The sequence below is a fragment of the Camarhynchus parvulus genome, chromosome 5 (genome assembly GCF_901933205.1).
Source record: "Camarhynchus parvulus chromosome 5, STF_HiC, whole genome shotgun sequence".
Taxonomy (NCBI): Eukaryota; Metazoa; Chordata; class Aves; order Passeriformes; family Thraupidae; genus Camarhynchus; species Camarhynchus parvulus.
In genome coordinates this window covers 37330409-37350861 of record NC_044575.1, presented here as the reverse complement: position 1 = coordinate 37350861, position 20453 = coordinate 37330409, and the positions used below count along the sequence as shown (strand labels likewise).

Sequence of the window (20453 nt, the reverse complement as noted above, 5' to 3'; positions counted from 1 at the left end):
CCGAGCCCGCCCCTGGGGCGGCCCCACGGCCCAGCCGCCCTCCCAGTGGCCGGGGGAGATGACGGACAGCGCGGCGGCGGCGGAGGCCCTTCCGCTCCGCTCCGCGCGTCGCTCCGCACCTGGGCCCGCCGCGCCGGGACGGCGGCTCCGCACCTGCGGCGGTGAGTTGCGCGGGGAGCGCCGCCGGCGTCGGGGCCGTGCCGAGCGGGGCCGGCGCCGTGGCAGGGCACGGCTCGGCCGGCGGGGGCCGGGGCCTCGGCAGGCAACTCCGCGGGGCCGGGGCACGGGCGGCGGGCAGCGCAGCGCCGCCCTTCCTGGCCCTTTTCCCGGACTAAGCAGCCGGAGAGGGGGCTTCAAGCCTGGCAGAGCGGTTCCCCCTTTCCCCGAGTGAAGCAGAGACGTGTCTTGACGCACACACGGTTTGCCCCGTTGAGTTTGCGGACCGCCAGAGAAGTTCTTCGTGGGTTTGATCGCCTCGTTCTAATAAAGCACCTTTTCGCTAACGAATGTTTCGCGGGCGGTGTACGAGAAGACCGTGAGCGATGAGAGTTGCGTCATTTTTGGTGAAAATCACCAACCGGTCAGGAAACGAGCTGCAATTTCCCTCGCCTTGGGAGGAGACGGGACGGGGCTTGTAGCGCCTGGCACCGGGATGCTGCGTTCTCCGGCCACCGCACACCGGCACCGGGATGCTGACGCTCACTGCCCAGCACAGACCGGCCCCAGTTTTGTTTTCATCCCCACACTAACACTGCGCAAGGCTTAACGGTAAAATGTCAATGCCTCGCAGCTGACTTCAGCTTTAGACACTGGTACATATTAGCAAGCAAAAGAAAAATAGGCAAAGCTGTGAGGAATTAAAGAATGTGGGGGTCACGGTGTGTATGTGGAAGAAATATTTGGTTTGGCGGTGTACGGATCCTGAGCTGACCTTGTGTGTGTGTGTGTCTTATGCCCTACGTTACACTGTGTTGCACAGAGAGATCATGGGCTCTCAGCTTCAGTTAAGGATTTGTCTTGGGTTTGGTTTTTTGGTTTTTTTTTTTTTTCCATATCAATCTCCTGAGATTTTTCTTTGTCGTTTATTGCTTTTTTTTTTTTTAATAGAGTCTCAAAGGTACAGACTCTGTAAATTAAATAAAACGTGAAAAGAAATAAGGCGGTGATCCTACTGCACAAAATATCACCAAGTAAACCACAAAATTTATGTCGCTGATGTACATAAACATTGTCTTGATAATATTTTAATTAAAATGTAACATATTTTTAAGGAAAAAAAAATTGAGCGATATTTCAGATCCTGCACATATCGCAATGAACATTCCTAACTGTGAAGAAATAAGATGTTGCAGGAGATCTCCCAGAAATTAGCGGCATGTTGTAAATGTTTTGTGGTGAAAAGAAGGTGATCAATGGTTCTTTTGCAGGTACTTCCGTTTGATCGAAATATCGGCGGGTACTTGTTTTCTCCACAGGGATTAAAAAAAAAGAAAACCAAAACCAACAACGACAAAAAAAAAAATACACTACCAAAAAAACTATTAATAAAACCAAATCCAAACCAAAAAAACCCTAACAAAACCAAACCACCACAACAGGAAATTTTCTATGGCCGTTTTGTGGCTGCTTCGAAAGTACGAGTTGCCCTTTCAGAATATCGCACCTGCAAATTGTGGTGTTTCTTCAACCTAGATAGAATTATCTCTGATAAGGGGAGCACTCTTCACCCCCGCGCAAATGCCACTGTCCGAAAGCGCTGGCATTTTGCGCAGGCAGTAGCACTGGCAGGCGTTTGCTGAAGCCAGAACCCCTCTCTGTGTTGTGAACTGACCTCCTTTGGCTATTTTTAAGGCAGAAGGCATTGAACTAGTGGGACCCGGATCCAGCCTTAATTAAGCTATTTCTGTAATTAAACAATGAAAGGAGGTGGGAATCCGTAAAACTTCCGATTCGCTTTAACAGGGTATTTCTTGCGGAGGCGGAGGTTGTTGTCGGGATCCCCGACAAGGCTGCTCGCCCTACAGCGTGTCCCCCAGCCCGACGGGGCCTGGGCTGCTCGCCGCCCCGGCCACCCTGACCACGCGGGACTCCCGTTGCTTCAGCGCGGCCCCGTGCCCTGTGGCCGGGGAGCATCTCCGGGCGCACGGGCCGTGCAAGCCCGACCCCGCCGCTCCTGGGCCCGCTCGGCGCCTCTAAAGCTCCCCCAGGGTTGCTGGGATGCTCGGGCGTGACCCTGCACTGCTCTCCCACGCTGCCCGGAGCTTCTCTTCCCATCTGTGTCTATTGTGTTCACAGTTGGTCCTTCTCTTCCCCCTACGCCGCGTCCTCCAACCTGTCTGTTCCCCCTCCTTCCCTCTCCCACCCCTCCACCCTCGAGCCCGCCTCTGATCTCCTGGATATTTTGTTTCTTTCCCTTTCTCAATGTGTGTTCCTGATGTGGTCCTGTCGGAAAAGCTCGTTTACTCTGCTCGGGTCTCTAGTGGTTTAAGGATAATGTTTATCAGAAGTGAACGTGCTCAACTTGTTTCCATTCAACTGCTGAGTGTGGGCTGAAATACCAAAGGTCAGATCTACAGTGAGTCGGTAGAGGGCAGGGGGAGACGAGAGGAGTATGAAAACATAATATACAACAGACTGTTGATCGCTTCTGACCTGCCTGGCAAAAAGATTATTTTCTTCAGGTAGGAAATCATTGTAGAATCGGAGGGGAAAGGCAGCAGGGAGGGGAGGGCGGGGGCGCGGGGTCGGGGCTTTTCTACCCGGGGAAGGGCACGCGTGCCCGGGCAGGGGGCTCGCCCTGAGAAGCCGGCGGCTGCCCCGGCACGCACCCGCGCCCTCACCGCAGGGACCCCCGGCCCGACAAAGCAAAACGGGGGGGAAGCTGTAAGAGACTCGAACCAGAGCCAGACAGGAGCCAGGCTTGCCTTCCCATTCCTTTCCCTCCGTGCCGAGAGCGTGCCTGAGCGGTGCCGTCACGCACAGCGCGGCCGGAGCCGCGGGTACCGGCCCTGGTGTCTCTCGGGAGTCGCTGCCCTCGTCCGCCTTCTCCCGACACTGCTGCATCGCAGAGGGAAGGCGCTCCCCTTCCTCTCCTTCCCTCAAACTCTGCTCCCTCGCCCTCTCTCCTCCACAAAACAGACTCGGCGGGAGCTGCCCGCTGCAAATCGCGGGTACGGCTGCAGCAGCCCCGGTGCGCCCCCGGTACCGGCGAGGCGGCGGCTGGCCGTCCCTGGCTGCCCCCGCCCATGAAGGCCTTCTCCGGCGCTTTCCGGCACCGGGCAGGCCTCCAGACAGCGCCCAGCTCCCGCAGCTGAGAGCAGAGTCCCTACGCTGAGGTTTTCCAGCGCTCCGGCAGGGCTCCTTTGCGCCGCTGCGCTCACCTCGGCGTGTCCTACTCCTTCCTCTTAGAGCCGCCTTCATGAGGCCTTGCTGTGCCTCGCTCTGCTCCCCAGATGCCTCTGCTCTCCCCTTGTAGGAAGAAACCAGACAAATCCGACGCGACTACCCCTCCCCGCCCCTCTTTGAAGCTGCAGATTTTTATTGATTTTTTTAAGGGAGGAAGGAAGATAAGCTCCTCACCTTCCTCGAGGGGAGTGGGCTACTGAGGGGCTATTAAGGCAGAAGGGTGCCCACATAGTAACTTATTTGTAAGCTGAAGGCCCCCTGATTCTTCCCAAAGGACACAGTTCCCCGGGCCGTGTACGTAGTTGGGTGGCCGTATTTCCCGAGGTGGCGTGGGGAAGGTCTGAGGGGCGGACGTGGCGCGGCGGCCGGGGGGACTGTCGCAGCTGCCCTGTCTTCCCCGCCCCCAGCTCCTGCCATGCGGCTCAAAGCCGCGAAATCCTCCCCCGGAAGCGATGCAGACAGTTTGGTGGGCAAAGAACATCTTGGAGCCGGAGCAGGGGTGAGGGGATAACGCGGTGTGGGTGTCGGAGGAGATTTTGGACTCCTCTGAAGGGCAGGTAGGGAAAAGCGGGCAGAGGCAGGTGGAAGGCTAGCGACAACCCAGCGAGAACTTCGAGTTATGTCCAGAGGTGACCCATCCCGGGGGGAATGTGCTGTGTGAAATTGAGAGATAAGACCCACGGAGCTTTGAAACGGGCTTTCATCTTGCACAGAGCTATTCCTACACGTGAGCGTACAAAATCCCACGGAATCTCCAGGGATCATTCCCATTTTCTGCGAGGAACCAAACGCAGGATGAAGGGGCCTCCACGCATCACTGGCTGCCATGCGCATTTCCTTATGCCACAAAATAGCTGAGCGCAGTAGGTTAGCGAGGGCAGCGTGCCTCAGCAGGCAGCGGCAGCGGGTGCGGGGCTGACCTCGCCTCTCACGCTCCCCCTCCGAGCCTGCGAGCCTGAAAATACCGGCCTGACCCCCACCTCTCAGGTGTGCTGACCCCCCCTCGTAGCCTGGGACAAGAGTACATGCACCGGCAAACGCCTGTGCGAAAAGAGAAGGGAGATTTTCACAGGGAGACGTCCTTTCCAGCCGGCGCACGGCTGCAGATAGATAGGGACCGCTGCAGATAGATAGGGACCGCTGCAGATAGATAGAGACTGCTACAGATAGGGACCGCTGCAGATAGGGACCGCTGCCCCCCAACAGCTCCCCAACCCGTTGGCGACCCCCGGCCCCGGCCCTTCTGCAGGGGCTGGCCTTGTTTTCCACTTTTCCCCTCTTCGGGGGAAAAGGGCGTTTTGAGAATGACCCTGGCGCAAGTTGCTGGTCCGTCGTTGGTAGATGGTGCGTTTCTTGTTACAGCCTGCTACCTTATTTTAGCTCGCTAAAAACCACCGGCTTATACATTTGTGTTTGCGCAAACTGCCCACATTCATTCACTTGTGATTCCGGAGGGGAGAGTATTTTTACCCTAATTTAATTAACGTAGTACTCAAACATGCCCGGAACTACACGCAACAACTCCGAAGCTCACACAAGGTAGAGAGGGAGTTATGTTGTGTGAGAGTGCGTGATTTCAACACTAAGAAATTATTTCAACATCAGGGTCAAAACGGAGAATGGAAATATAACAGGATGAAATTTTGTTTAACAAAGTTTCATCAGATACAAACAAGCCATGTCTGGACATTTCCTGCATATTTATCAAGTAATGATGGGCAAAATACAATCGGGTCTTGGAGTACTTCGGTTGTCATAGACCCAAAATCTGAAGAAAACGAAGCATAGCAAGAAATATCTATTTCTACACAAGGCTTTTAGGTGTCCCGCTTTTGGGATAAGGACACAACCTCTTGCAGAGCTCTCCTCCCTGGCGTGCAGAAGCAAGGAAGCTCAGTTTCAGTGGTCAGAAATGCCCACTCAGTGTCGGGCTGTGCCGGGGGTTGGGCCGGAGCCGCCGGCTCGTTCTCGAGCAGCTGCTCCCGCCGCTCGGAGCCGGCTGGTTCCCGGCTGGTTCCTGACTGGTTCCCGGTCGGTTCCCGGCTGGCTGGTTCCCTGGCCCGGCCGGGGCTCTCAGTCCCTACGACACCGCGGGGAGCCGCCCCTCGGCCTGGTGGGAGAAGGGCAGGGTCTGTAGAAACTCAGAAAACCCGTGGAGAGTGACTACGGGAGTTTGACCCATTCTCAGGAGAACGGAGGGACAGGCAGACCCGGTTACACTGTCAGGGTTGAGCCCTCCGTCTCGGGTCCGTACAGACCCTCTGCAGTGAAGGCATGTGCGTGCACTTCACTGGGACACGCTGGGGGCGAGTGAGCAGGTGAAATAAATGCACAGTAGTGCTAAACCGGGAGAAAGGCCGGGGTTAAGGACGTCCCCGCGGACCAGGTTTCCCCGGCAAACCCCTCCGCTCCTCCTGCCGCTGCCGAGACCTGGGGCTGTCCCAGTTCCTCTCCCCGGCGTGGGGAGTTCCACCTGGTCTATGGCATCGGTGCCACTGTCACATCCCTTTCACCCTCTCTTGAATATTCAGATCGAGGTCGGGAGGGTGAGGTGGGGTGTGTTAATGATGTGTTAGCTGCTTGGACAGATTTAATAACTTTGCCGCCAATCGTACTTAGGAACCCTTCTGGAAACCAGACAGTGTCTCATTAGGGCTTTCCTGGTGCAAGCATTTGACTTGAATGAGCCGTGTTGAGTTAATTTCTATTTGCACTAGGGGAATAGACAATTCTCGTGGACCAGACCATTAAGCTATAGAGGGCGAGATTTTAAAAGCATATTTTGTTCTAATAAAGAAATCGGGTCTTCATTTGTCACATGTTACATGAATTTGGAGTAAATAAAAAAAGATAACTGTATTGTTCTCCCTTAAATTATAGGAACCAATTGGGAATTCCTAGGCAATTTTCTCCGTTTCTGCCTCCGCTTCTACAACATCTAGTACCAGTGCCACCTACAGGAATAATTGCATTTTCGAGCTGCTTTCAAGTAACCAGAATTCCGCATTTGAGAGTCCTGGTAGCTCTGTCTATCGTCCTCCTGGACGCACAGCAGCAAGACTGCTTCGAAAGGCGCTGTTTGTCTTCGTGGCTTTCGTCTGAGATCACGGACTGATGCAGGTTCGCTGCTCTGTACCCCGGCAGTGGGAGTGACGGAGCCCTTCCCGCGGAACCCGGGAGACGCAGCCGGCCAAGGTGAGGGGCACCACCGTCTGCTTGCACCAAGAGGCGTTTCGGGGGCCGCTGGTGACGTCCCGCTCGGTGCCGGGGACGGGGCCAGGCAGAGCGTGGGCGGCCGGCCGCCAATTCCCGCTTGCGCCGACAGAGCCCAGCTCCCCTAAGGATACGGGGAACTTAGGGGCTCTCTGCACGGCGACTTAAGTCAATGCCGGGTTATCTCCGGGCTGTGCTGTTACGAAAGGCAGCTGTAAGCCAAGCGCGGCTCTGGGGCTCTCCCCTGTACACTTGGCTTGACGATTTATAATGACGAATGTCTTACAGTGGAAGAATAATGATCCCCTCCCTCGTCTCTTTGGAGGAGGAGGCCTTGCCTGCCGGGGAGGTTCTCCTTTGCTGCCGTCTCCTTGCAGTCCCGCTGAGCGAGGCCGAAGAGGTTCGGGGAGCTGGGGAGAGGGACGGCGAGCACCGGCGCGGGGCTGGCTCCGCCGGGCAGGAAGTTTTCTTGTTTGAATCTGTGTCCACTAATCCTTTCCCACGGTTAACCCGACCCCTAAATATTTGCTTTTGGGACCTAAGGCCCGTGACGATCCTTCCTGACCAGGCTTGGAAGTGCATCTTTTCTTTTTCTCGGTTCTTTATCTTAAGGGTTTCTAGTTCCTACAGCTTTGCTTGTGCAAAAACACTTTATCCAAAAATTTGTACACGGATACCTTCACCCTATACATTAGGCTCGTTGATACCCTGTTGCTCTGGACCTCCGAGATGACCTGGGGTTCTTCTGCAGGTGGGAACATCTGTGTCATGCAGCACGCAGAACACAACTATCCATGTGGGTGAAAAAGGGCTGCGTTTTCCTTCAAAACCATGCCTTGCCCTGCAAAACATAGCCACAAAACACCGAGGTGTTTGGAGATTTTTTCCTGATAGAGTAGGAAATGAGAGAGAACGGGAAAAGAAGAGAAGAGAAGAGAAGAGAAGAGAAGAGAAGAGAAGAGAAGAGAAGAGAAGAGAAGAGAAGAGAAGAGAAGAGAAGAGAAGAGAAGAGAAGAGAAGAGAAGAGAAGAGAAGAGAAGAGAAGAGAAGAGAAGAGAAGAGAAGAGAAGAGAAGAGAAGAGAAACTAGCTTTTTGGTCTGTGCTGAAAGGTTTGTGGCCATTTTAATGTTTTACTGCCTGTAGAAAACTCGGTCATTACCGCCCTGAGGGTTTTCTTTCGTTGAGATAATAAAACGGGAACAACCCCCCCACACATCCCCCTAACAACATCAAAAAAGGATACGAGAGCCGAGCTGCCCTTACTCCCTGTCCCATCCCCTCCTGCCTTGCGTGGGTCCTAGGGGGCTTCAGCGTCCACCCCAGAGGTGTTGCATTATTGATGCACGTGAAAACAAATTACTTGCGACATCAAAAAGCAAAGATGTAACTGGGTGCGGAATTCACTAGCAGTTGCGGAGTTTCATAAAGTAAACGAAAGTTTCTTCCTCTCCGGCTCAAAGCTTTTGCGATGAAACTCAGTAGTTGTTTTCTTACACGGCGGATCCGGGGTCGAGCTCTACTCGCTTACACCACGCATGGAAATGAAAGTGTTATCCCACCACCACTGCTGCAAACCACGCAAGTGCCATATTGCAGTAATCCCCAGCAGCCCGCGCAGCCGCTCCTCCGCCAGAAGCCCCTCGGCGGCGCAGCTCGGGGCGGGAGGGTCCGGCAGAACGTCGGGACGAGCCAGAACAGCCCGCGGCCGCCGAGCAGCCGCTGCGCCCGGGCTCGCAGGGCAAGGGGGGGCCGTTCTCGCTGCCTAGGCTCCGTTTGCAAAACGCTTCTCTTCTGCAGCTGCAGTGTAATACGAAGAGGGTATTAATAAATATTAGTATCCCCCACCCAGCTCATTTTCAAAGTTGAGACGCCGCAATATTTAATGCAGAATAGTGCTGGAAATACTTTTTATTTTTTTCCTTTGGAGAACAACGCTATTGCGAGAAGATTTTTGCCCCTTGCCTGCCTAAACGGGACTCGCCTTCCGGGAAGAGCAGATGCCCTTCGGCGAGGAGGAGTTTTTTCTCCTCGGGATTCTGGCAGAGTCAGAAAATTTCAGAGCGACTTCTCCAAGATTTTTCTGCCAAATGCAGCGATAACGAGTAACCCAGGGGCGATGCGGCTCCAGTCGCTCTGCTGAGGGGCATTTCGGCTTCCCCGCCGTGCCCTGACTCTGCCCACATACCCCTTTTCCTGCACAAGGTGATGTATTGTCCCAGACGTGTCCCACAGGAGTATCTCCCTGCTGGCACCTCCATCCAGCCCCGAGGGACGAGTGGAGCCCGCAGGATGAGGAAGACGGGCGGCCCGCAGCCAGCAACCCGGGACGTCGGGTCGATCTCTTGTCCCCTCCTGCAGCCGTTCCAAACTCCAAATCCCGGCTGCCGCCCAGGAAAAAGGCGCAGCAGGACCAGGGCCTGGGCTGCAGAAGCGCCCCGCTCCTGGCAGCTGAGTGCCGATGGGGGGAATTCCCAGGCAGGAGAGCTGGATACCGCCTTTACAGTCCGTGTGTTGTCCCGAAAAGTGCTCTTTCACCCGGTGTGCAAGAAGCCGATCCACACACACTGCTCTGGAATTGCTTTCAGCGGTGAAGCCGGAGGGAAGCAGGCGAGGGGATTTTGCTGCGCACAGCCCTGTGCTGAGCACAGAAGCAGAGCCTCAGCATCTCTGGGCGTCGCCACGCTCCACGGGGGCTGCCCGCTCTTAGCCGCGGCTCAGGCTCCATCGGGAGATCCCAGTGTCACCCTGGCACAGGGAGCATGTCACAGGCCCTGCTGCTGACCACCTGCCCCCACCAGTGCCCTAGTCTTACTAGTGTTTCTTTTTGACAATTTGACTTTCCTCCTTTTGATTTGATTTTCCTCCTCACCAGGGATGAGATTTGAAATATCCCCGTGTGGAGCATTTGTCTTCGGGTGTTTTAGTTCATCCCTGAGCACCTAATAAGGCAGGAAGTGTTCAGCAATGGGAGAGGGATACATAAGGGCTGTGGGAAGCATGGCTTTTTCCTGCTGCTTGTAGGAGACCTATACACTTGTGACCTAAATGCTTGTAGGAGATGTATGTGATGGAGAAAAGAGTGATGCCAATGCCTCCAGAGAAAGTTTGCTGGCAAGAGGTCCAAGAATAACTGCTGTGAAGGACCCCATGTAGCTCTGCTGGGGATGCTGCACGGCGACTTTCCATAGCCCTGGACAAGGCTTCTCTCCCTGGTAAAGGTCGATGCTCACCCTGTATCAGGGGAATCACAAATGTACTCGGTAGGAGACCGAGCTGGAAGCTCCCCCTCCAGGTCCGTGCGACATCTACCGAAATTCTCTTGGCTTCCCAGATCGAGACCTGGAACCAAGGCTTAACCCAGTCGAGTGACCCTTTACCTGCAAAGACCTGCTGCCGGTCACTTGGCAGGGGCAGCATGGAGTAGCCGAGGTGGGCTGGGCTTGGGTCCAGATTCATTGATTAATTACCATATCTATGAACTCAGCAACCGCTTAGCATTTTGGGAAATTCACCTCAGCTTCATTGTCAAAACATGCAGATCTTTGTCCAACACCTCTCTTACTTCATCCAGGGTTCTGTGAACAGCCTCTTAATCTCTGGATATCACGGTATGAGCCACATGGTTTCTCTCTCCCTCTTCACATATATACAAACACCCTCCACTTATAACAAGATAAAATGTCACTTAGGGGGAAAAAAACCAAATAACATCCAGTTGTTCTGCAGATTTGAAGGGTTTATTTGTTCTTTATATGCACACAATTTGGGATGAAGATGGGGACTTCCATACGATTTGAATAAAGTACCCCTTCTACCTTGTAATTTTTAACCTATACCTTCCACTAGTAAATTATGACTATCAAAAGAAAATAATTTATGTATTATAAATCCCACCCCTGCTAAATATAATTGCAAAACCAAATAATTGCAATGTTCTGAATGGAAAAATTAATTTAAAATAATAAAATAATTGCAGTTGAATTATTAATGTATTGATGTTGCAAATTTACAATAATTTTGTATTTGCACAGTTACAGCAATGTAGAAGGTACAAAAATGCTACCAAGACCAGATTCCTATATTAATAACTCTGCAACTTTCTTTTAAAAATTGTGGATGCTTTCTTCAAGTTTAAAATTTCTCTGCCTATTACCTTCAGTATTTCTAGGCAGAAAATACGGTTTCTCATTTGCAAACAGATCTGAACATTCTCTTCGGGGAAAAAAATGGGGAAAAGGTAGAATTACATCGGGAATATGTAATTTAAATGATAAAAAATATTTTTCGTTTATCTTTCAGGAATGCTTTTTTAAAAAGTCAGATATAGTTTTTGTGCTTGTACTGCCCAGTTTGTATTTTCTTTGAATGTACAGGTGCACATTGAATTTCATCTTCTTTAGGTGTATGTATCTGGCTATATGAATACAAGTGCCCACGCGTTGGGTTAAGGGAGAGGTGTTAGGACGTGCAAATTCATAGACAGTGGGGAAACGAATTTACAGGCTCTGGGCCCTGTATTTGTGGATTGGCATGGAAAGGCCGAGCGCAGGGAGTGAACGACGCTTGCTCCAAGGGCCCGGCCGTGTGGTGAAGTCGGACTCCCGCCTGAAGGACCGCACGGGCTCTTCCCCGCCCGAGCATCGCTTCCCAACCTCCCCAGGTGACACCCGCCCAGCGCCAGGTCAAGGCGACCACACGAAAACTGCGTGAGCCTGTCCCTTGTGCCCCGCTCTCACAGCGGCTATTTCCCTGTCCCAGTCCCGGGGCATGCGGCTCCTGCTTTTTGCGACCCGCACCCGGAGGAAGGGGACGCAGTGAAGCAATATCGGCTGTGAACGGGGTCAATTCCGCGATCGCTAGGGGTCTTATCACTGCGGAGAAAGCAGCTTTTCGAAAGGAAAGCTGTACACTGGATAGTCTCATGTTGTGCGCCCCATCCCTCGCCTCCAGCTGGAGCACCCCTCGGAAAGAGAGAAGCAGCGGGGATGAGGCATCGGGACTGTTCTGCTTTGACTCCACGCACCATGGGGCGGGTGCTGAGCGTAGCTCGGCTCCGCGGGAAAGGAGACCCCTAGCCCCGGCTGCCGGGGAGCAGAGAGAGCCTCCGGGCCGAGAAATGGCTCCGCTTTCTCTCCCGGCGGTAAGGACACCGGAGTGCGACGGCCCTTTCCCATTGCACTATCCATAAATAGCGGCGTATATAAATAATAGAGAGAGAATTGTGTGTATAAATACATGTGTATGTGTGTGTGTTTCCAGCATTGATTGTGTTTTACATGAGCCGGGACGTTTTTCTTAGAGCGGGACGTGGTTCCTTTCCCGGGAAATTTACCGAACAACCAGAGCAGCCTTTGCCCCGGCTCCCGAGCTGATGCTCCCCGACTGCGCGCTTAAACCCAACGTGTTTTCTCCTGTTCGTTTATTTTGCTCTTGATGTGCTTTCGGACTCTCTAAATAAGCTGCTGGTAATATCCCTAAATCCCTTCTGGCGTCAGAAGCAAACGTAGCGAACGCAGGCACTTCTGCCTGTTTTTGTCATCTCTCCTTGAGGCGGATGGGAAAGGGGTGGGGGTACGATGATGTGGACAGAGAGGGGGAGAGAAACATATTTTCTCGAGTCTGGAGAGTGACACTTCTCCCGGCAAGAGCCTGCAGTCCGGCTGGAGTGGCCCGGCTGGGGGAGCCCTCCCTGCTCCGCACCGGGGCGGGCGCAGCCCCCGCCGGCTGCAGGGGCGACTCCGCTCCGCCGGTTTGCCAAGCTGTTGCATGCCTGGAGAGGCTATTGTGCTTCTTCTAGAACATTTCTACACATTGCACGGTAGGAAAACGTGGTCTGCTAGAGAAATGGCTCTGCCCGCACCCGCGGTCCTCGGGGCTGTCTGAATTTGCAGGAAGGGGATGCATGTACATCTTAGTTTCTTGGGGAAATTTAGTTTTATTCTCTTGTTAGGCTGATATTGGGAGTGATTAGCGATTTGTAGCAATATTTGCCCCTTCCTGTTTATCAGAGATCCCTCTGGGAGCAGCCACCACCCTCCAAAACGTCCCGTGTGTGCCTCGGACACAGGGAACCCCAGAAGGGGCTCAGGGTCGGACCCCGATGCCCCCCGGCCGTCCCGGAGTGGAGGTGTGACCCCCAGCTGCCGTGGGTTTTTTTTTTTCCACAGGACTTAGGAAAGCACCCCTAGGGGAGAAGGAAACAGGTAATGGAAGCACCTTCTCCAGGCATTGGATTACGGTCAGCGCGCCTGCCCCATCCAAACCATGATGCTGCAAGCCTTTGGCACACCAGGCAGCCTCTGGGTCCCGCCCAGAGCTGGGACAAAGGGGGATCCCATTGTCTGAAGGTGGCTGCAGCAGCGCCGGATCCCTACAGCTCCCGCAGCCACAGATGTCGCGTTCCCCTTTCTGCCTGCTATCCTCTTAAAATGCAGCTTCTCATTCAAAATTGAGAAGCATCTCAGCAGCTGCTCTCAGATTGCTCTGAGCTGTGGTTGGAATAACCCTTGCTTGGTGAATAGCTGGGTTGGAGGAAAGTCTCTGAGTTTAACTGTGCTGGGAATTTTCCACTTCCGTTTCACTGACAGAAACTGAGGGGTTTTTCCCCCCCTTGGAAAGTATTTCAGGCCTCTGTGATTAAATTAATCTGCATCATTTGAGATGGGACATTGCAGTGACAGAGAATGAGACTGTAACTTTCTGGTGGATCATGGCAAGGTTGCAGGCACTGTAATGCAGGAAGTATTCATATACCAGAGGGTTCTCTCTCACTGACTCCTGTCCTATCTCCCCTCTGACCGTGGAGGAAATACTGGGCTAAGGACATTATTTATAACTCCCTTGTATGCTGAAGTCCACCACACAATATTTGAGAATAACTAGTAAGTTGTTAGAGACAGATTCAAGCCTTATTCATCTGGCTTATGGTGCCGTCTGCTTGAAAGAAGGCAAATACTGTGTTGATAGTGGTGGTGATGATTCCCTTATTTGCTGTAACACAAGGAAACAAGATTGATACACTCCCAAGGAACAGGTTTGCTCTCGCTGACCGCAGGTTTCTCTTTTTTTTATTCTTCCCTCTGCCAGTCACAGAATTATAGTTTAGATTTTTCCAATTTCCCTCTTTCTCTAGTATCAGTATTGCACTTGAATGAGATCAAACCAAACAAGGGTTTCTCTGCTAGTAGTCTCTGTCCTTGAAACCCATTTTTACTTTACCAGCACTCAATACTGTGGAAGTGCTGTAATCCTTCCTGAGACCCAGTGAGTGACCTTGTGAACCACATAAGAAATCTCTGGTTTTTTCTCATCTTTCTTCAGATCATATTTGTCTCACTGCAAAGATGCAAGCCTGAAAACCTTTCCACTGATTCCTGGGGCAACAATCCCTTCGAGTTGATCACAGTGCATGGAAAGAAGAAGTCCTCTCAGACAAGCTAGTGTGTTAAAGCCACCAAGGTGATCTGCTGTGCCCAGCTGTGGGCAGAAGGCTGCCTTCCCTGCACTGCCAAGTGAGTGTAGAATGCCTGGCATTTCATGCATGGTGCCTAACACTAGCACAGTGAAACCCAGGTTTCCAGGTATGTTTTTTCTGGGCTTATTTCTACCATCATGTACCAGAGCATGTAGTATCTTATTAATCAGTGGATTTCACTCAGTCTTAGTCAGAGAGATGGAATTGGTCCTACAACAGCAACAATAGCTTTTTGCCTGCATCCTTTCCAACCCTCCCTAATGGCCTTCCCACCACAATAACAAACAGAAACTCCCAGAAAGCAGCAGCAAGTTCAGAGAGATCTGGCTCCTCACCAGTTTGAGTTTTACCAGGTGATGTTTGCTTTAAGACCTTGAGCTATAAAATATCCATGCTAGTATTGAACTCCTGGGAAGACATAAACCCTTCAATGCAATGGAGAACTAAACACTTTTAAATATATGTATCTAATGGATATCAGTATTGACTTTTGTGCATGCTGCTTCTGACATGAATCTACCTAGTCTCTGCTTTCAGAGACCAAAGATTAAAATGTCTTCTAGACAAGTCCCTATACTTGATTACAGGAGTGGATTACAATCTCTCCCACTCTCCCTGCTATTACCCTTCCTTTTGTTCCTGCACTTAAATTTGGACATGTATGGACATTGAGGAAGAGGTTTTGTGCCTACCAGCAGCTACAATACTTGTGTGAGTACTTCTGCCTGGTGCGTGGTGATCAAGTCAGGCTGTGGGTTAACAGCTGAAAAACTGGGCACAGCACCTCAGTACCAGCTTGCTCTGTGTGCAATGACTCATCTCAAGCATTTCTGAAATACTTTTCTGATTTTTTATTCTCTTTCATTTAGGTCACATCCAACTCCATATTGCAAGGTGCTGAGTAACAACTCACGATCCCTATCAAGTAATGGCTCCAGGGTTTGTTTACCAACATCCACTGGAGACTCCAGCTTTCTGTAGAAACAGAAACTGAGCCCAGGCTTATCCAGGTATCAAGCTGTCACATTCCTTGGGGCCTGTAGAGCAAACTGGCCTTTGTGAAGAATGTTTACCATGACTGTGAGGCAGCTGTGTTTAGAGAGTCATTTCAAGAAAGTCGAGAAATAACCAGTAGGATTTCTATAACAGATTTATACCTATTTGTAAGGGAAGAACAACTGTTCAGCAATTGGAGCTTTGCATCCATCACAGGTAATACAGTGACATAGAAATGATGAGACTCAAAGTCGCACAAGGATGCAGGGAAGTCCTCAGGGTCAACTCTAGCCCAGGTTTTAATTTATCAATTATTTCAGGATCTGTTCCTGAAACATTAATAGATAATTGGTGTAGTCCTGATCTCTGTGCCCCTGCCAAGTATTCCCTCCCAGTGGGAGTGACCTTAGCTTTAGGTTTTTACTGTGTGAGCATTGTGCATGCAGCATGTTTGATTTTTTGCAGCTTCCAGCTTACTAGCTGTGGAAAGACATGCTGTCAGATTTAGGATACAGGAGAGAGCTAGTCACAGAGGCTTCTCCCAGCTTCAGGACAGGAGTAAATTTTGCTATTAACAGTATCCTGTGTGTAAGGAATTCTGCCCATTTTCTTCTAAATTGCATCGCCTTTCCATCCCAAATATCTCCTTTTCCATGCCCCCAAGTACCTGATGGAACCAAGCATAGCACATAAAAGAGGACTGAGCAAACCATGAGGAAGCTTATTAAGGATGTGCCTTGGAGGATGATTTTTTTCCCCTACAAATACATTGTAGGAAAATGCCTCCTACAGGCTTTGGGGGAACATTTTAAAGCTTATATTAATCACCTCCTTTCAGAGGTGAAACTTTTTTCATCTCCTGTAATTAACTCAAGATTTGAAAATTTTCCAGACAAAAAGTTTCAGAAATTTTAAGGTATGAATCAAATTCTTAATATTTCTAGCAAATCCTTTGCTTGTTTCCTTGCATTTTAACATAATTGACATTGAAGATTCTTGTCTCACTATGACCTTATTTTCTATTTTTGCTGTTGACATATATTTATGACTAAAGCATGAAGTTATCATTACAGTAAAACTGGTAGAACTGCAAAAATTATATTTACTACCCAAATGAAATATCCAAATAAAATTATAAATAATTAAGTAACTCAGGTAAAAGATTTCTTTTCTCTGTATGAATGCAAAGTGCAATATTTTAGAAGCTGTAGGGCCAAGCTTTGCCTTACGATTCACCTGCTGTGTGTTCCAGAGAGGGTAGGAGCTACCAAAAAGTATGAAAGAGGATTTATACTGTATAACAGATGAAAACTGTCTTGTAGGCTCAACCTCTCACAGCTTATGTTTTCACTCTGAAGTTCCTTGAGACAGTTATTTGATTTATGAAAGTCCAGTGGATAGCTGGCAAACACATACATGCAAAGAAACCACAGAAGCCAGCAGCAGCCAACGCAGGCATCTGAAGGCAGAATTTTCTTTATGAAGTAAAATTGCAAATGATCAATACTACTCCCTTACCCCCTCCCACAATGTCCCAGCACCCCCCTGCTGCTCTATCCCTTAGTAACTGCAGTTCAGGATGTGGTGGAAATTTTGGAAGGGAGGAAAATCAGCCCACAACTGTTTCTGCAGGGTTTCACTAGGAGGAGCCATACGATGTGTAATGAACGTGCAGAGCTGTTTGCAATTCGTGTACATCCGAACTGCTCCCAGGGCAGTATTTCTGCTACTGCCATTTGTCTTTGTAATAAATACTTTTCAAATAGATCAGAAGGTAAAATTCACACAAATTACTGTGATCCTTTGGTGTCTCAGTATGTTCTTTTTATAGACTTCCTTCTGCCACCAAGAGGACAGTAACTCTAATTACCACATCATATACATACTTTAGTAGGACTGTAGTATTTTGTGAAATGTTTCTATATCTTCCTCTATATTTAGTACAACTGTGAGTGCAACTGGGCATGATCCTACCTAATGATTCACCTGCAGTAGAAACAATTATCAATAATAACATTATGGGGATCAAGAGTGGGAGGGTGACACTTGAGTTCCACAGTTCATCCCTAGGGAAAGTAAATTTAAGATACTGAAAATGGTATGGACTAACCCTACTCCAGGTTAGAAAACATTGGGGAAATAAAGAATGAATAATGAGGGGGACTGCCTTTGGAAGGGCATTTACCTTACTGTTACCACCATGTTCCTTCAGGAAGCCCAAAAGTCCACATGGGCACATCCCTAGAGAAGACAGCCGCAGCTCAGCCTCCTGCTTTACCTCTTGGACTGCTGTGTCCCTCTGAGGTAAGTAATACTGCATGTCTACTTCTAGGTGCAGGGGTAAAGGTCTGTAACTCCTTCCCACTTCTGATTAGAATTTTTTCCTCAGGCAATGCTAATCACTTTTCCCAGCCAGTAAACCCTGAAGGCTGGTGGCAGATGGGTGGCAGCAGCACATGCAGGAAGCACAGCTGTCAGTATCTCTCACACGGCTTCCAGTGTCTGAGAGCCTCAAGGCATCTGCTACGCTGTTCAGAGAGGGGAGGGAAACTGCTCTTGGAGTGATTCCCAGTGACAGTTAAGGGATATTTACTAGTGTGAGCTGGAACTGCATGAGTAGCTGACCCTGGGAAGGACCAATAGACATCAGCATCAGGAGCCCTTGCTGGGTCACCTTCACCAGCCATAAGAGACCTGGAAGGGCCAGTGAGTTACCCACCAGTGTTGTTCTGCATTTTTTCTGTTATAGGAACCACAGGTGAACTGTTCAAAATCCCTCAAGAGTTTACTTTTCATTTCTGTACTGTATGAGGGGGTCCACACTACATAAAGATGTAAGAAAACAAAAAATATATATCCCATTTGTATATTTCCAGTGTACACAAAGGCATTAATTTTCTTGCAAAATTAGAAAAAGTCACACACGTGATTGTTGGAGTATTTTTTTAGGAAATAAATTGCAGGTTTTTTTCAAAACTAGCATTTAAACATTCTCCTTACAGTGTGTTCCTTGCAAATGCAGGGGCTTAGATGTCTTCCTGCTTAAATCTACGGTATTATTTCTGTTTTCAGACAGACTCCATTGAGATCTCTGTGAAATGAATGATGTGACTTAACAGTATCATACAAGCTGTTCCAAGAATATCAGCAAGGCAATGGAAAATGGCAGGAGGTCTGGAGACTTTCCTGAGAAGGTTTTACCCAGTGATGGAAAATATATTTGTGTTATTACTTTAGCACAAGTGTCTTCTATAATGCTAAGGTTTGCTTTCAAATAAAACATAAATTGCACATCTGGTTGGAAGAAATAAATGCAATAGTGCTTCAAAGACTATCTGTCGGGCTTAAAAAGCAAAGAGATGAGGATTTATTGGTGTTTTTATTATTAACATAAAAGCCTTGGGATCTCAAAATAGACGAGGGTTATAGGTAAATATGGGTTTTATTTTCTTTTTTGTTCGCCTTAACATATTATTAGCATCAAGCTAAAAAAGGATTATCTGAATGTTAGTATGTTTACTGTGTGCACATGGATGTTAGCTTAATCAATACACAGATGTAGAAGACTGTAGAGAAAAGTATGCGCTACAATCATATTCATCATCTTAAACATTTCAGACAGCATCTTCATTCTGGAGATATTGTTGGCTTAAGAAACCCCAGTCGTGTACTTCCCCAGTCTTTCAAGACTTTTGTGAAGCAGCAGTGGGTGGCTTCTGTGCAAAGGCTTGGAATGGACATCTATTTGCAAATGAACAAGCAATGAAGGAAGTGGGAGTTTCTAGAGTAGATTACTTATAAAATTAAAATTTGAGGAAGTTTGGGTAAAAATAAAATGTCCAAATCAGCAAATATTTGGTGGCTTGAAGACATACACATTAGATTTCCTGCCTGAGCTGCTGGTGACTTCAGCCTCCTTTCCAGAAGAAAATTATGCTATGCAATGTTGGTTAAAGCCTTGCATGAGTCACTCCAAGGTGTTAGAGGGGGCTGTACAAATCCTGGTCCCCGCTTTCTCCTAAAAATTGTCTGCAAGAGGTTCAATTTTGCCGTGTCAGGACTGGGTTGAATCTTTCATAGGATTTAAATTAAATCCTTGGCAACTACTTTCTGATTTTATAGCAAAATCTGAGCTATGTGTTAAAGTGGGGACATTGTTTTGCTGGGATATTGCTTAATTACTAAATGAAGAAATATTAAGTACAAATTTAATGACTCATACAATATTTCCAAACGACATGTACTATAAAGTCCCATTTACATCTACCACACTGGTGTTTAATTCACTTTCCATTATTCCTGAGGCTATTAATGTCAGTAATTACAGCAGGTAACATGTCTAATATTGAGTGTATTGTGGAATAAAGCAATGTTGAGCTCCTGCAGTGTGTTTTATATTAAGTACAAAAAGCTTCTGATACAGTTAATGTAACTATAAATCTTAACTCAAATGCTTATATGTCTCGTTTATGACCTGAATAAACTCTGAGGCAGAAGCAGGGCAGCTGAACAGCCGCTAGCTGCCAAACCGCACATTCAGCGGAATATGCACTTACAATATCCTTTTCATATTGAATAATAACAGAAAGACAGAAAACAGGCCGAGTATTTTCTCCAAATTAAGTTGGGTTCTTTTCCAGAACACTGAGTTTAATGGTAAAAAAAAAAAAAAATCCCTAAATACACACGAACCTTAAAATCACAAATATATAAATAGAATATAAAATTCAAAATAGTGGGGAGGATTTTTTCAAGTAGAAATCCAGCTTGTGCTTATGATAAGAGCTGCTCTATAGGTTTTGATGTGTTAAATATTGAACACCCTGCCACTTGGAGAATGCACATTGCTCTGCCTCTTTGGGGAGGCTCTGGATGGGCCTGGGTGTGGAGGCGGCCAGAAATCACAGTCACCTCTGGAAGAGCTGGCATTCACTGCCTGTGTGAGCTGCCAAAGGGAAACTGGGCTGTGAGGGCAAACCTTTGGAAGGAACCTTTTGGAAGTCTGTGCTGTAGGCGACTGATAAGATGATTTGGTCTGACTCTGAGCTCGTTTGCAATCACTATTACAACGCCTGAGCAGGAATAGTGTGTGCTGAGGACAAGGTAAGCACCTCTTAAAGTCCTGCCAGGGCTCCGACTTCCGATGCCAACCCCTGTGTGCTGTGGCACCCTTGTGTCCCCAGACATCAGCACACACTTGGTGAGGTTCAGCCCAGGTGCCTTCAGGGTGAGGGTGGCTGTGGCATGGGAGCCTGCAGGATGAAACAGGGAGGGAAATAATTTGATCCACAAAAAATAAGATTTGGGTGCAAGTTGCACTGGAGATCACAAAATTAGGATCAGAGAGAGATCAACTACCAGAAA

The 20453-nt window shown here is 49.1% G+C and overlaps 1 long non-coding RNA gene across 2 annotated transcripts; it reads left to right on the top strand.

The window, feature by feature from the left end:
• The first annotated feature begins 40 nt into the window (after positions 1-40).
• On the top strand, positions 41-19471 carry LOC115904286. 2 transcript variants are annotated; one of them, XR_004060775.1, is made up of 6 exons: positions 41-161; positions 6286-6600; positions 13940-14130; positions 14963-15103; positions 17302-17393; positions 18162-19471. It is a non-coding gene; the product is annotated as an uncharacterized LOC115904286 (long non-coding RNA). The 2 variants fall into 2 exon arrangements; XR_004060776.1 differs by lacking the exon at positions 41-161 and adding an exon at positions 2465-2681.
• Positions 19472-20453: the final 982 nt, after the last annotated feature.